The sequence below is a fragment of the Triticum aestivum genome, chromosome 3B (genome assembly GCF_018294505.1).
Source record: "Triticum aestivum cultivar Chinese Spring chromosome 3B, IWGSC CS RefSeq v2.1, whole genome shotgun sequence".
NCBI lineage: Eukaryota > Viridiplantae > Streptophyta > Magnoliopsida > Poales > Poaceae > Triticum > Triticum aestivum.
In genome coordinates this window covers 441,518,701-441,533,628 of record NC_057801.1, presented here as the reverse complement: position 1 = coordinate 441,533,628, position 14,928 = coordinate 441,518,701, and positions in this window count along the sequence as shown.

The window sequence follows — 14,928 nt, the reverse complement described above, 5'->3', positions numbered from 1 at the left end:
AAAGAGTTCATACTAACAACATTGCAATCATTCTCATCATTCAAAGATTTAGTACCAAGCATTTTAATGCATTCTTCTTCTAGCACTTGAGCACAATTTTCCTTTCCATCATACTCACGAAAGATATTAAAAAGATGAAGCGTCTGAGACAAGCTTAACTCCATTTTTTTAGTTTTTCTTTTATAAATTAAACTAGTGATAAAACAAGAAACAAAAAGATTCGATTGCAAGATCTAAAGATATACCTTCAAGCACTCACCTCCCCGGCAACGGCGCCAGAAAAGAGCTTGATGTCTACTACACAACCTTCTTCTTGTAGACGTTGTTGGGCCTCCAAGTGCAGAGGTTTGTAGGACAGTAGAAAATTTCCCTCAAGTGGATGACCTAAGGTTTATCAATCCATGGGAGGCGTAGGATGAAGATGGTCTCTCTCAAGCAACCCTGCAACCAAATAACAAAGAGTCTCTTGTGCCCCAACACACCCAATACAATGGCAAATTGTATAGGTGCACTAGTTCGGCGAAGAGATGGTGATACAAGTGCAATATGGATGGTAGATATAGGTTTTTGTAATCTGGAAATATAAAAAGAGCAAGGTAACTAATGATAAGAGTGAGCATAAATGGTATTGCAATGGTAGGAAACAAGGCCTAAGGTTCATACTTTCACTAGTGCAAGTTCTCTCAACAATAATAACATACTTGGAACATATAACTATCCCTCAACATGCATCAAAGAGTCACTCCAAAGCCACTAATAGCAGAGAACAAACAAAGAGATTATGGTGGGGTACGAAACCACCTCAAAGTTTCCTTTCTGTTCTATCTATTCAAGAGTCCGTAGTAAAATAACATGAAGCTATTCTTTCCGTTCAATCTATCATATAGTTCATACTAGAATAACACCTTAAGACACAAATCAACCAAAACCCCAATGTCACCTAAATACTCCATTGTCACCTCAAGTATCCATGGGCATGATTATATGATATGCATCACACAATCTCAGATTCATCTATTCAACCAACACAAAGTACTTCAAAGAGTGCCCCAAAGTTTCTACCGGAGAGTCAAGACGAAAACGTGTGCCAACCCCTATGAATAGATTCATTGAACCCGCAAGTTGATCACCAAAACATACATCAAGTAGATCACATGAATATCCCATTGTCACCCAGATAAGCACGGCAAGACATACATCAAGTGTTCTCAAATCCTTAAAGACTCAATCCGATAAGATAACTTCAAAGGGATTCATTACAAGAGAGTAGAGGAGGAGAAACATCATAAGATCCAACTATAATAGCAAAGCTCGTGATACATCAAGATCGTGCCATAGAGAGAACACGAGAGAGAGAGAGATCAAACACATAGCTACTGGTACATACCATCATCCCCAAGGGTGAACTACTCCCTCCTCGTCATGGAGAGCACCGGGATGATGAAGATGGCCACCGGTGAGGGATTCCCCCTCCGGCAGGGTGCCGGAATAGGCTCTCGAGAGGTTTTTGGTGGCTACAGAGGCTTGCGATGGCGGAACTGCCGATCTATCTTCATATTCGATGTTTTTAGGCTATATGGGAATATATAGGCGAAAGAAGTCGGACGGGGGAGGCTCGAGGGGCCCACGAGATAGGGGACACGCCCAGGGGGGTGGGTGCACCCTCCTATCTCCTGGACTCCTCGAAGCTTCCCTGGCTTGTACTCCAAGTCTCCCGGATCATGTTGGTTCCAAAAATCACGCTTCCGAAGGTTTCATTCCGTTTGGACTCCGTTTGATATTCCTTTTCTTTGAAACACTGAAATAGGCAATAAACCAGCAATATGGGCTGGGCCTCCGGTTAATAGGTTAGTCACAAAAGTAATATAAAAGTGTATAATAAAGCCCGTAATCATTCAAAACAGATAATAAAATAGCATGAATGCTTCAAAAATTATAGATACGTTGGAGACGTATCACGCGCGCGCCAGCGCTTCTGCTGACGTGGGCGGCTGCGAAAGCTGTGTGGACCGTGACACGCTCCGACTTCTAACCAAGTTAGAAGGAGCTATGTCACGGTCTCGTGGTCGCACGCCACTTCGGTCGGCGTCCGGGTGCGCACACCGGCCTGGTGCGTCCTGAGAGTGGCGCACATGGCTCTTCCCGCGGCAGTGCCCGGGAGCTCCGGCGTCACGGTGTCTCTCGTCACGCGCGGCCTGGAAAGGATGTGGCGCGGGTGCCAGCTGGGGCGTCGTAGAGGTTGCTGCGCCGCTCGTGGGCAGCACGGCCCTGCCCACTTACCCAGCAGCGTGCGGCTCGTCGTCTCGGACTCGAACGACACTGCTCGCCTGGCTCCGATTTCTAGAGTGCCATGTATGCTCACGGGCCACGTCTCCGGCACCATCCGTGGCCACGTGGTCGCCTGCTCGTGCTAGCACGGACGGGCCGGCTCCGGACGACCCGATCGCTGTGATCCCCTTTTTCTTGGGGGCCATTGTGATGATAAAGTCGATGCACTAACTTCCAAACTAGATTTTCACAGCTTGCGCCCCCTACCTGGCGCGCCAAAGATGTCGGTGGAAATGACACCTATGGGATCACAGGGAATCCCTTCTATGGTTGGCAGGCACGGGGCTATGGAAAGAGCGGGTTTAGAAGATCAACGTGGGGGAATTTATGCAGGTTCGGGTCGCAAGTGATGCATAATACCCTACTCTTGCTGGTTTGTGTTCATTTGGTGTTCTTGGACTAGCTACAAAGCATGCAGGGTCTAAAAAGTCTAAATCCTTCTCCAGTATGCCTCGGGCCTCCTTTTATAGCCAAAGGGGTCGCCACAGTAGCACACAGGAGGTGAAAAGTTTGTACTGTATACAAGTATATCCCCTGGCACCGTAGGACAAACACATTTAATGTGCTACCGACGTGCCCTCTCACTTTATCGGGGATGGCAAGGAAGCTCGTCTCGTTCGTTGCCGCCTCGTCTCGCTCTGACGCGTGTCCAAGCTGATAAGCGTGCAGCGCCACGTTGGCTGGCTGCTGAGTTGGTGCGGTGGTAGAGTCTTCGCGAAGATCTGCATGCCACCATGGAGGTGCTTGCTGAGTTGGCCTGGAAGCTGCACGTCGCCACGCAGGTGCGTGCCTTGTTTGCGGGGTGACTGCTATGTTGGAACGGTGGTGGAGCCTTAGCAGGTGTGGGCCTGGCTGCGGCCCCGCAGATGTCCCCGGCAAGGGTCTTGCCGGGGTCTTGTGAGTGTCCCCGGCAAGGATCATGCCTGTGGGTTTCTGTCTTCTGGTTCTCATCTAGTCTTGTATGTCCTTGGTCTTCACAAAGATCTGCATGCCACCATACAGGCGCCTCCCGAGCCTTGGTTCCAATGTTGTCAATGGTGTCAGAACTTTTAGGCTCAAGGGTGGCGACCTCACTGGTGTTGGGCAAGTTGCCCCGGCAAGGCTCTTGCCGGGGCTACGTAAGCTGCCCCGGCAAGGCTCTTGCCGGGGAAAGCCCACCTTGTCCCTTCGCTCCTCGCGCCTCTGTCTTGGCGTTGCTCTGGTAGTCTTGTGTCTTTGCTTCCTCTGCCCCACTAAGGGTGGCCGCGGGCGTGTGGCTGCGACTGCCCACGCACAAGTAAAGGGGTATAAAAAGGACCCCTACTTTTGTACATCGACAAATGACAGGCACTTTATCACTTGGGGGCTCGACACCGCACTGATATGTGACTGCCGTTGCTGTGAGGTGGAGAGGTGGAGCCTTTGCGGGGTGATCCGCCCTCGACGCCCTCGGCAAGCTTACCGGGGGAGTCTTGAGACTTGTCTTATGGGCGACCTCGACCTCTCCAGGCTCGCCTGCCCGGCAAGGGAGGTTTTTCCATAGTAGTCTCTTGTTTGTTTGGTTTGTCTTGGTCTTCTTGATCCGCCCTTTGATTTCTCAAAGATTTATCTCTTCTGCTTGGCCTTGTCTTGGATGCTGCAACCTTGCTCATGAGCCTGTGTATAGTGCAGGCAACACACGCCGGGGTTTGTTGCACCGACAGGAGCCCTCGGGCCTTGCCAGAACACTTTGCCAAGCGTCGTCGGGGTAGGCCGTACCTAGTACACATGCGAGGAGTTTGTGGTAGCTCATCCTTTGAGATTTTCTTTGCTTCTTCAATAAGCTATGCTTGAGTTAGTTTTCGGTTTTTCCACGCGTCGCGTGATGCCAATTGTAGTGGGGCCATCTCTGTAATGGCCTGTGAATGACTTTAACCCATGGGGGAGTAACTGCCAATTCACTCATCCCACAATGCCCTTATCCTTCACCACGTATGCTGCATGCATTGAGTGGGGTAGGTAACGGAGGCGCGTGGTGCGGGAGAGAGTGTCATGGCGAAGGCCTGGTCTTCTCGAATTGGTGTATGGGGCGGTAATCGGATCTGGCCGTTGGTGGTAGTTTAAACGGGTCAGATCAGAAAGAACCCTTCTGGGGTGGGGGTGAAGGATCCGCCCCAACCAAGGTCTGCCTATCAAAAAGGGGGTGATAAGGAGAGGTGGCTCCCATCCACGCACCTCTCCTCTTTAATTTCTTGCCTCCTCCTTTGTTATGTCGAGGGGGAGAGACCGGGGCCAGGCCCCGGGCTCTATCTCAGGGACGATGATGCCGAACGCTCGTGTTGACGCTCGGGGAGTGAGTCTGGTCCCGGGCCGTAGGAGATGCGGCGGTCGAAGACGTGGGTGCCGAATCGACCACAGTGTGGGAGGCATTACACTTCTCCAAAATGGTGAAGCGCCTGTTCCCCCCACATGAGGCAGCCGCCTGGTGGGGAGTGCTCGCCCTTGCCGCAAGTCGTTGAGGCTCGTCATCCCGACGGTGGGCTTCCAGCGCCTGTCTGTGGTGCAGTGCTCGGGATCCTTGGTAATCCCAACACCGCTCCTTCCACCAGGGTCAGGGTTAACACCGAAGATGGCGGTGTCTTCCTCCCCGTCAAGCTGTGGAGCAGTGCTCCTCATGCGCCTTGGACGTTGCCGTCCTCCGCTGTTTCTCCAGGGGAGGCGATGGGCCGAGGGGCCGACATCCTCCTGGAGCAGTGGTGATGAGGAAGAAAACGAGGGAATACGGAGAAGGCATGTGGCAGGCCGTCAAGACAGAGTACGATGGCACCGACGCCTTTGTCTCATATTGCCGGCCCACTACCTCGTCTTTCCGGTCTTCCCCTCCCTCCCCAGCACCATCATCACTAGCCTCTTCAGGATGGTTGCCGGGGAGGGGGTCGCTCTCTGGGTGCCTTCGCCTCCTCCAGCAGTCTTCCAGTCGAGCGCCTGTGCTAGGACGTCTTGCTGGCCCTGGGGGTGGTGACCAGGGCACCGCCGAGCTGCTCTCACCGCCCCCTCCTTCGCAGCCTCGCCACTCCCGATCTTGTCAGGCTGCGCCCGTCAGGTCCTGACGGGGTCGGGCTGGGCTCTTGTTCAGGCACTCCTTTTGCCCTCTTCACCTCCCACCGTAGCTCCTAGGAGGAGAGGGACAAGAGATGGATTACGGGGCACTTATCTTTTTTCAGTCTAAAATGTGTAGGCATTTGCCAAACTTTAGTTTAAATTCTGTAATCTTCTTTATCCACATTCGTGTCCTGTAAGATTTGTACTTGCTTATCCGCATATTAATGAAATAAGGACAAGTCTTGCCGGGTACTTGTGCATGTACCATGTCCATGCTGAGGTGAAATGCCTCTATACATTTAAGTAAACATGTTATCTCCGGCAAGCTATCCTGCCGGTGCCTTTCGTTTGTTGCCGCGGGGCTCGGCCTGCCGGGCACAGAACTATGGAAAGGGACCAGCAAGTCTCTTTACTCGTTCTGTAATACATCATCCCATAACTAAATCATTAGTAATATTTCTTGCAAGCCTTATCATGATGTGTATTACCGAGAGGGCCCAGACATACCTCTCCGATACTCGGAGTGACAAATCCTAATCTCGATCTATGCCAACCCAACAAACACCTTCGGAGATACCTGTAGAGCATCTTTGTAATCAGCCAGTTACATTGTGACGTTTGATAGCACACAAGGTATTCCTCCGGTATCTAGGAGTTGCATAATCTCATTGTCGAAGGAATATGTATTTGACATGAAGAAATCGATAGCAATAAAACTGAACGATCAACATGCTAAGCTAACAGATCGGTCTTGTCCATCACATCATTCTCCTAATGATGTGATCTCGTTCATCAAATGACAGCACATGTCTATGGTTAGGAAACTTAACCATCTTTGATTAACGAGCTAGTCTAGTAGAGGCTTACTAGGGACACTGTATTTTTTCTATGTATCCACACATGTATCAAGTTTCTGGTCAATACAATTCTAGCATGAATAATAAACACTTATCATGATATAAGGAAATATAAATACATGATATAAGGAAATATAAATAACAACTTTATTATTGCCTCTAGCGCATATTTCCTTCAGTCTCCCACTTGCACTAGAGTCAATCTAGATTACATTGTAATGATTGTAACACCCATGGAGTCTTGGTGCTGATCATGTTTTGCTCGTGGAAGAGGCTTAGCCAACTGGTCTGCCTCACTAAAATCTGTATGTATTTTGCAAATCTCTGTCTCCCTCCTTAACTTGATCATGGATGGAGCTGAAGCGTCTCTTGATGTGCTTGGTTCTTTTGTGAAATCTGGATTCCTTCGCCAAGGCAATTGCTCTTGTATTGTCACAAAATATTTTCATTGGACCCGATGCACTAGGTATTACACCTAGATCGAATATGAACTCCTTCATTCACTGCTTCCGAAGCAGCTATGTACTCTGCTTCACACGTAGATCCCGCCACGACGCTTTTCTTGGAACTACACCAACTGACAGCTCCACCATTCAATATAAATATGTATTCAGTTTGTGACTTAGAGTCATCCGGATTAGTGTCAAAGCTAGCATCGATGTACCATTTACGACGAGCTCTTTGTCACCTCCATAAACAAGAAACAGATTCTTAGTCCCTTTCAGGTACTTCAGGATGTTCTTGACTGCTGTCCAGTGATCCACTCCTGGATTACTTTGGTACCTCCCTACTAGACTTATAGCAAGTCACACATCAGGTCTGGTACACAACATAGCATACATGATAGATCCTATGGCCGAGGCATAGGGAATGACTTTCATTTTCTCTCTATATTCTACAATGGTCGGGCATTGAGTCCGACTCAACTTCACACCTTGTAACACAAGCAAGAACCCTTTCTTTGACTGATCCATTTTGAACTTCTTCAAAACTTTATCAAGGTATGTGCTTTGTGAAAGTCCAATTAAGCGTCTTAATCTATCTCTATAGATCTTGATGCCCAATATATAAGCAACTTCATCGAGGTCTTTCATTGAAAAACTCTTATTCAAGTATCCATTATGCTATCCAGAAATTCTATATCATTTCCAATCAACAATATCTCATCCACATATAATATTAGAAATGCTACACAACTCCCTGATGTCTACTACACAACCTTCTTCTTGTAGACGTTGTTGGGCCTGCAAGTGCACAGGTTTGTAGGACAATAGCAAATTTCCCTCAAGTGGATGACCTAAGGTTTATCAATCCGTGGGAGGCGTAGGATGAAGATGGTCTCTCTCAAACAACCCTGCAACCAAATAACAAAGAGTCTCTTGTGTCCCCAACACACCCAATACAATGGTAGATTGTATAGGTGCACTAGTTCGGCGAAGAGATAGTGATACAAGTGCAATAAAGATAGTAGATAAAGGTTTTTGTAATATGAAAATATAAAAACAGCAAGGTAACTAATGATAAAAGTGAGAATAAACGGTATTGCAATGATAGGAAACAAGGCCTAGGGTTCATACTTTCACTAGTGCAAGTTCTCTCAACAATAATAACATAGATAGATCATATAACAATCCCTCAACAGGCAACAAAGAGTCACTCCAAAGCCACTAATAGTGGAGAACAAACACAGAGATTATGGTAGGGTACGAAACCACCTCAAAGTTATTCTTTCGGATCAATCTATTCAAGAGTTCGTACTAGAATAACACCTTAAGACACAAATCAACCAAAACCCTAATGTCACCTAGATACTCCATTGTCACCTCAAGTATCTGTGGGCATGATTATACAATATGCATCACACAATCTTAGATTCATCCAACCAACACAAAGTACTTCAAAGAGTGCCCCAAAGTTTCTACCGGAGAGTCAAGAAAATGTGTGCCAACCCCTATGCATAGGTTCATGGGCGGAACCCGCAAGTTGGTCACCAAAACATACATCAAGTGGCACGTGATATCCCATTGTCACCACAGATAAACACGGCAAGACATTGTAGGACCTTGAAGTATGTCTAGAGGGGGGGTGATTAGACTACTTGACCAATTAAAAACTTAACCTTTTCCCAATTTTAGAGTTTGGCAGATTTTAGCTATCTTAGGACAAGTCAAGCAATCATCACACAATTCAAGCAAGCATGCAAAGAGTATATGAGCAGCGGAAATTAAAGCATGCAACTTGCAAGAAAGTAAAGGGAAGGGTTTGGAGGATTCAAACGCAATTGGAGACACGGATGTTTTTGGCGTGGTTCCGATAGGTGGTGCTATCGTACATCTACGTTGATGGAGACTTCAACCCACGAAGGGTAACAGTTGCGCGAGTCCATGGAGGGCTCCACCCACGAAGGGTCCATGAAGAAGCAACCTTGTCTATCCCACCATGGCCGTCGCCCATGAAGGACTTGCCTCACTAGCGGTAGATCTTCACGAAGTAGGTGATCTCCTTGCCCTTACAAACTCCTTGGTTCAACTCCACAATCTTGTCGGAGGCTCCCAAGTGACACCTAGCCAATCTAGGAGACACCACTCTCCAAGAAGTAACAAATGGTGCATTGATGATGAACTCCTTGCTCTTGTGCTTCAAATGATAGTCTCCCCAACACTCAACTCTCTCTCATAGGTTTTGGATCTGGTGGAAAGAAGATTTGAGTGGAAAGCAACTAGGGGAAGGCTAGAGATCAAGATTCATATGGTAGGAATGGGATATAAGAGGAGGTGGAGGGGTATATATAGCCTCCACACAAAATCTAACCATTACACACAATTTACCAAACTCGGTGGGACCAATTCAACAGACTCGGTAAGACCGATTTAGCAAACCTAGTGACCGTTAGGATTTTCGGTGGGACTGACATGCAACTCGGTGAGACCGATTCGGTTAGGGTTAGGGCATAACGTAATCTCGGTAAGACCGATTACACAAACTCAGTGAGACCGATTTTGGTAATAAACTTTCCAGAGAGTTGGTCAGGTAAACTCGGTGGGACCGATTTGCTCTTTTCGGTGAGACCGAAATGTTACGAAAGGGAAACAGTGAGTTTACATTGCAATCTCGGTGGGACCAATCGCTCACTTCGGTTAGACCGAAACGTTACGAAGGGAAACAGAGAGATTACAATCCCATCTCGGTGAGACCGAGATCCATATCGGTAAGACTGATTTGCTTAGGGTTTGTGGCAGTGGCTATGACTTTTGAAATCGGTGGCGCCGGATAGGAAGAATCGGTGTGACCAATTTTGGCTTTAGGTTTAGGTCATTTGTGGATGTGGGAAAGTAGATGAGGGTTTTGGAGCATATCACTAAGCACATGAAGCAAGAGGCTCATTAAGCAACACCTCATCCCTCCTTGATAGTATTGGCTTTTCCTATAGACTCAATGTGATCTTGGATCACTAAAATATAAAATGAAGAGTCTTGAGCTTTTGAGCTTGAGCCAATCCTTTGTCCTTAGTATTTTGAGGGATCCACTTTCATCATCCATGCCATGCCATTCATTGAGCTTTCCTGAAATAATAGTCTTGGAATAACATTAGCTCAATGAGCTATATGTTGTTATGAATTACCAAAACCACCTAGGGATAGTTGCACTTTCAATCTCCCCCTTTTTGGTAATTGATGACAACATATAGATCAAAGCTTCGACAAATGATAATAAGATTGAACAACATCGTCGCTTTGAGAAGTATGTGATAAGCAAGAGCTCCCCCTAAATTTGTGCATAGTTTAAGATTTGCTTTGGATGGCAAATGCACAATGAATTAGGTTCATGTGTTACTCTTCCATGTCACATACATCTTGGTGGAGCGCTCAAAATAATAAAGATTGAGTACATGCACTCATCACCAAGCAAAGTGAATGATCACATAGGATAGATAAGATAATATCATCAAACATGCATAAGTGTAGCTTATGATCAAACACATGATCATCAATGTCTCACAAGAATAGCATCTCAAGCAATCAAAAGCAAACAAGTTTAACCACCAAATCAAAGCAAGAGAGAACAAAAGCAACACACTCTCTCCCGAAGCCTATGATCTATACATTTTTCTCCCCCTTTGGCAACAAGTTACCAAAAAGTTCATAGAAAATGCATAGTGCTAGATCGACTCTCAGGCTTGATCTTCAGGTGGTGGTGTTCGGATAACTTCGAGAACGAAGGCTTCAGTTGAAGTAGAGGGTGCTGGAGTTGATGCCGGAGCTGGTTGCACTGGAGCAGTAGGGGCTGTAGCTGGTGCAGATGATGTGGCTCTGGTGTCTGTCACAGGCACTGTAGCTGACCTCTGAGATCTAGGCACTCTGGCAAACACATTTGTGGTAGTCTTTCCCTGCCTCTCCTGCATGTCATCCTGTAGCTGCTCCACAACTGACTGAATCTCAGTTACTTTGACATCAAGGTCATGGAATTTGAGTTCCATGATTCTTTCCAAGCTCTCCTGATTCTGAGTGAGGGTGGCCAATCCCTTCTCAATCCTCAGTGTTGATGCTATTAAGTAACCAAGATGCTCCTGCTTGTTCTTCAAGAAATACTCAAATGCCTCCTCTTGAGTTGGCATCCTGGCAGCCTTCTCCTTCCTTGCCTTCTCATTCTTCTCTTGAGCTTGAACTGATGATGGATCATTCTCATTCATGACAACCTGATTGTCCTCAAAGTCTGGATAAAGTGGAAAATGTTCCTTATCCAATTGATATTTCCCTGTGCCCATCTTTGAGTTAATAAACTCCTGAATCTGAGGGGCATATCCACAGCTCCTCTTCTGATCTGCTGCAGTCCTCTTAATGGTTTCAATCATAAGGCTCATGACTTTGAACTTCTGTGGCACATCAAACACATGCAACATGTTGATGGCATGCCCTCTGATCATGTTGTGGTCACCATACTTAGGTAACAGAGTGTGCCTCAGAATCCAGTTGATAGTTGGCAGCCCTGACAGAAGGAAGTGGACTGATCCAAACTTATGTGTCTCAACAGCTTTGTCTGGGATCTCCTTGTACATGTGTGCCATGGAGTTGTGGTCCATCTTCTTCTTGGCATAAATATCCAGGTCATCATCATTTTCCTTTGGGGCATTGATCAGACTTGCCCATTCCTCAACAGTGGACTGGTACCTTGTACCTTCAGACATCCAAACAATCCTCCCATCTGGATAAAAGTGTGCTGTGGAGTAGAATTGCATGATAAGTTCATCATTCTAGTTGGTCAACTTTTGCCCAACAAAATCAACAACTCCACAAGCAACAAAACTGTCTTGCACTCCAGGATAGTGCTCTTCATTTTCCTTTATGTAGGTCCAGTCGACCCACCTCATATCACATACTATGGGCTTCTTGTCCAACAAGATTGTCTCATAGAAGTCCTGATGTTCCTTTGTATGGAACCTATAATCAACATCAGTTCTTCTCCTTGAGGCATATGGATCTTCCATCCTCCATATCCTCAACCCTGAGTCCTTCCTGATCCTCATGTCCTCAGGCACAGGATGGGCATCATTGTGGTCTGGTATCTTGGGCTTGAGCTTCCTTAAGACCTGTCCTTCTTCATCTTCCTCATCAGCAACATTAGGCACTGGGGCCTTGTCCTTCTCAGCAGCTGGAATACTCCTGGTATTCCTCTTAGGTGCAAGCTTGGCCTTGGGGGCAGCTTTGGGTGCTTCCTTGGGCTTAGATGTTATAGCCCCTGATCTAATAGCATCACCCATAAGCTTTGGTGCCTTGGGTGCTGGTGCAACAACCTCTTCTTCCTCTTCAGAATCTCTTCTCATTGAGGGCTTTCCAAGAACTTGGGAAGTTGTGGTTCTTGCTCTCTTCTTCTTCTTATCCTGAGCAGCTTCATCCTCTGATTCAATGGTAAACTTCATTGTTTCTCCAGTAGGAACTTTCTTGGGTTTGAAAGATGTGACTTTCTTTTCAGGTGCCTCTTTGGGTTCAGATTGTTCTGGCACTTGAGTGGACCTTCTGGCCTTGGGCATAGGTGTCCTCTTTGCAGGAACTTTCTTGTTCAGTCCAGGCTTTGTATTCTTTGCTGAGCCATATTCCTTTTTGAGCACTACTTTCTTGGAAGTAGCCTCATCCTCTTCAGCTCTGTAGTCCTCATCTTCAGAGTCTAAAGTTCTCTTCCTCCTTTGCCTGGTAGCAGCCTTGGGCAGATTACTTGGGGTGCCTCTGCTCCCATCGTCTGAAGAACTTGAGGGACTAGTGCCCTTACTCATGTCAATCTGCTCTTCTGACCTGTTCTGGCTGTCACTCTGGTCTGACATGCTGCAAACACTGACTGCTGACCCTGTGAAGAGTTATAGTTGAGATAGAGTGGATGAGCATCATAAAATGCAGAGATTTTTGCAAAGCATTTCGGATCAACCGATTTTCAAACTCGGTGATACCGAAGTAGTTTTGGAACCTAAACTGATGAACTCAGTTGGACCGAGTCACAATTCGGTGGCACCGAGACTGCTAGGGTTTCACAAAGTCCTAAAATCGGTCTCACCGATTAGTAATTCTTGGTCAGACCGAGAGTTACTAGTGCAATGGCATAAGCCAAATCGGTGGGACCGAGTTTTTCAACTCGGTGAGTCCGAGATGGTTTTGGCAGAAACCTAACCATAAAATTTCGAATCACATCTAATCTCCGGACTGCATTGATTGGATAGGAGTGTTTCAATCGTGGCAAGAATCAATTAGAACACAATGTGCTAGGAATCGGACGAGGATAGCACAGTGATCGAGTCCATACCCTAGCTTGGCGATGAACTCGCTACAGCGGCAACGGCAGGGGCGAAATCCGTTGACGGCGCGTAGACCAGCTACTGGAGGCGGCTGGCGACAATGAGACGATCCGGAGAGCTTCGATGGCAGAGCGAGCTATTGCGCGGGCGAGGGGGTTCGGAGGAATTTCCAAATTTTTGCCCGTGACTATATATAGCCCGACCCTGTCGGTGTGACCGAGTGGAACAACTTGGTGGCACCGAGATGCATAACTGTGTATAGTTACAGCAACTCGGTGTGACCGAAAAGTTCAAATCGGTTGCACCGAGATTGAAAACTTAGATCAACTTAATGATCTCGGTAGGACCGAAATGGAGGAATCGGTCAGACCGAGAATCACAAAGAAGTTTTGGAAGTTTAAGTCCATGACGAATCGGGGACTCCGAGTGCTCCTCACACAGAGTGGTTCGAATCTGACTTGATCAAATTTTGTGATGTAGCATGAATAGAGTTTGAGACGAGAAAAGCATAGATAGCTAGAGGAAGTTCTTAGGCATTCTTGTCCATCCACTTGGCAAAAAGAAAAGAATCCAAACAATCAAAGCAACAAGTGGATGTCCTTGAATGAGTGAAATATGCACCAACATGCTCACACAATAAGATGGCAAATGAAATATGTGGCAAAGCATGCACAACCAATTCTAGCATCTATCAAACAATTGGCGATGACTAGGTCATCTATATATGAGTATATTGACTTTGGAGTCAAATGAAAACATTTGATCATAGGTCATACTCATTGTTTAAGCTCAAGTGGGGTACCAATTTTACATAATGCATTGATATGTTCACACCATTAGAGTTGCTTTGACTCAATTCTTAGAGTTAAGCTCCCCCTAGATGTGAGATCCCCCCTTAGAGGGATGAACTAACCTTGGGTTTTGTGGATGATGACTTCATGTAGGTGTTGAAGATGTGGATGCTCAATGTTGATGTAGATCATTTGGAGCAATCCTTTGGAGTGAGTTGCACTTTCAACTTACCTACATGGGTTAGTCCCACAAGGAACAAACAAGAATATCCATAGACATAGAGTGAAGCACACACAAGATGATGTCCCTGAAATCATTAAGTTACCTTGTCCCTTGCCTTACCAACATGAGGGTTTGTGACTCCTTGAACTAGTGCAAGATGTGGAAGTTGATTGCACTTGTTCTTGCCATAATAATATGAGTGAAGAATGTCGGCGGAGTCACCCTCAAGAACTCTCTAGTTCTTCTTCTTCGGGATCCACATCATCTTGATGGGAATCCTTGGAGTTGTAGTTGTACTTGATGAAGTAGAACTTGACATAGTCTTGGGAACCCACTTGAACGAGGCCTTAGGTGCTTCTTCAAATGCATCAATCTCTTATTGAAGCTTGTCCTTGCCTTTGTTCTTGTGGTCTTGTGGTGGAAGATCATCTTGTGCTTGTGTTCCCTTGAAGGAAGTAGGATCATACTTCTCTTGTTGAGGAACAAACTTTGTCTTGGGGTATTGATCTTCTTCCCACTCAACTCCATTGGCATTGAACTTTTGTTCAAAACCAACACCTTGTTTCTTCCGGTGCCTTCCTTGCTTGCGTACAATTTCCTCGAATTGCTTACTCCCGGCAAGGCTCTTGTAAACACCTTTCTCTATAATTCCCTTCAATAAGCTATTTTCTTGCTCAAGTGTAACTTGGCTAAGAGAATCATTAGTGGAATCAAGAGAACTACTAGAAGCAACAATATTGGATTTGACATTATTATTGTTACTACTAGAGGAAGTATCTTTCTTGTACTTGTTACTAGACTTGACTTGAGGCATGTAAGTAGATAAGAGTAAACGCTTGGCAATGTAAGAAGAACTTTTCTTATGGAGATCATCATTGATTGCTTTTA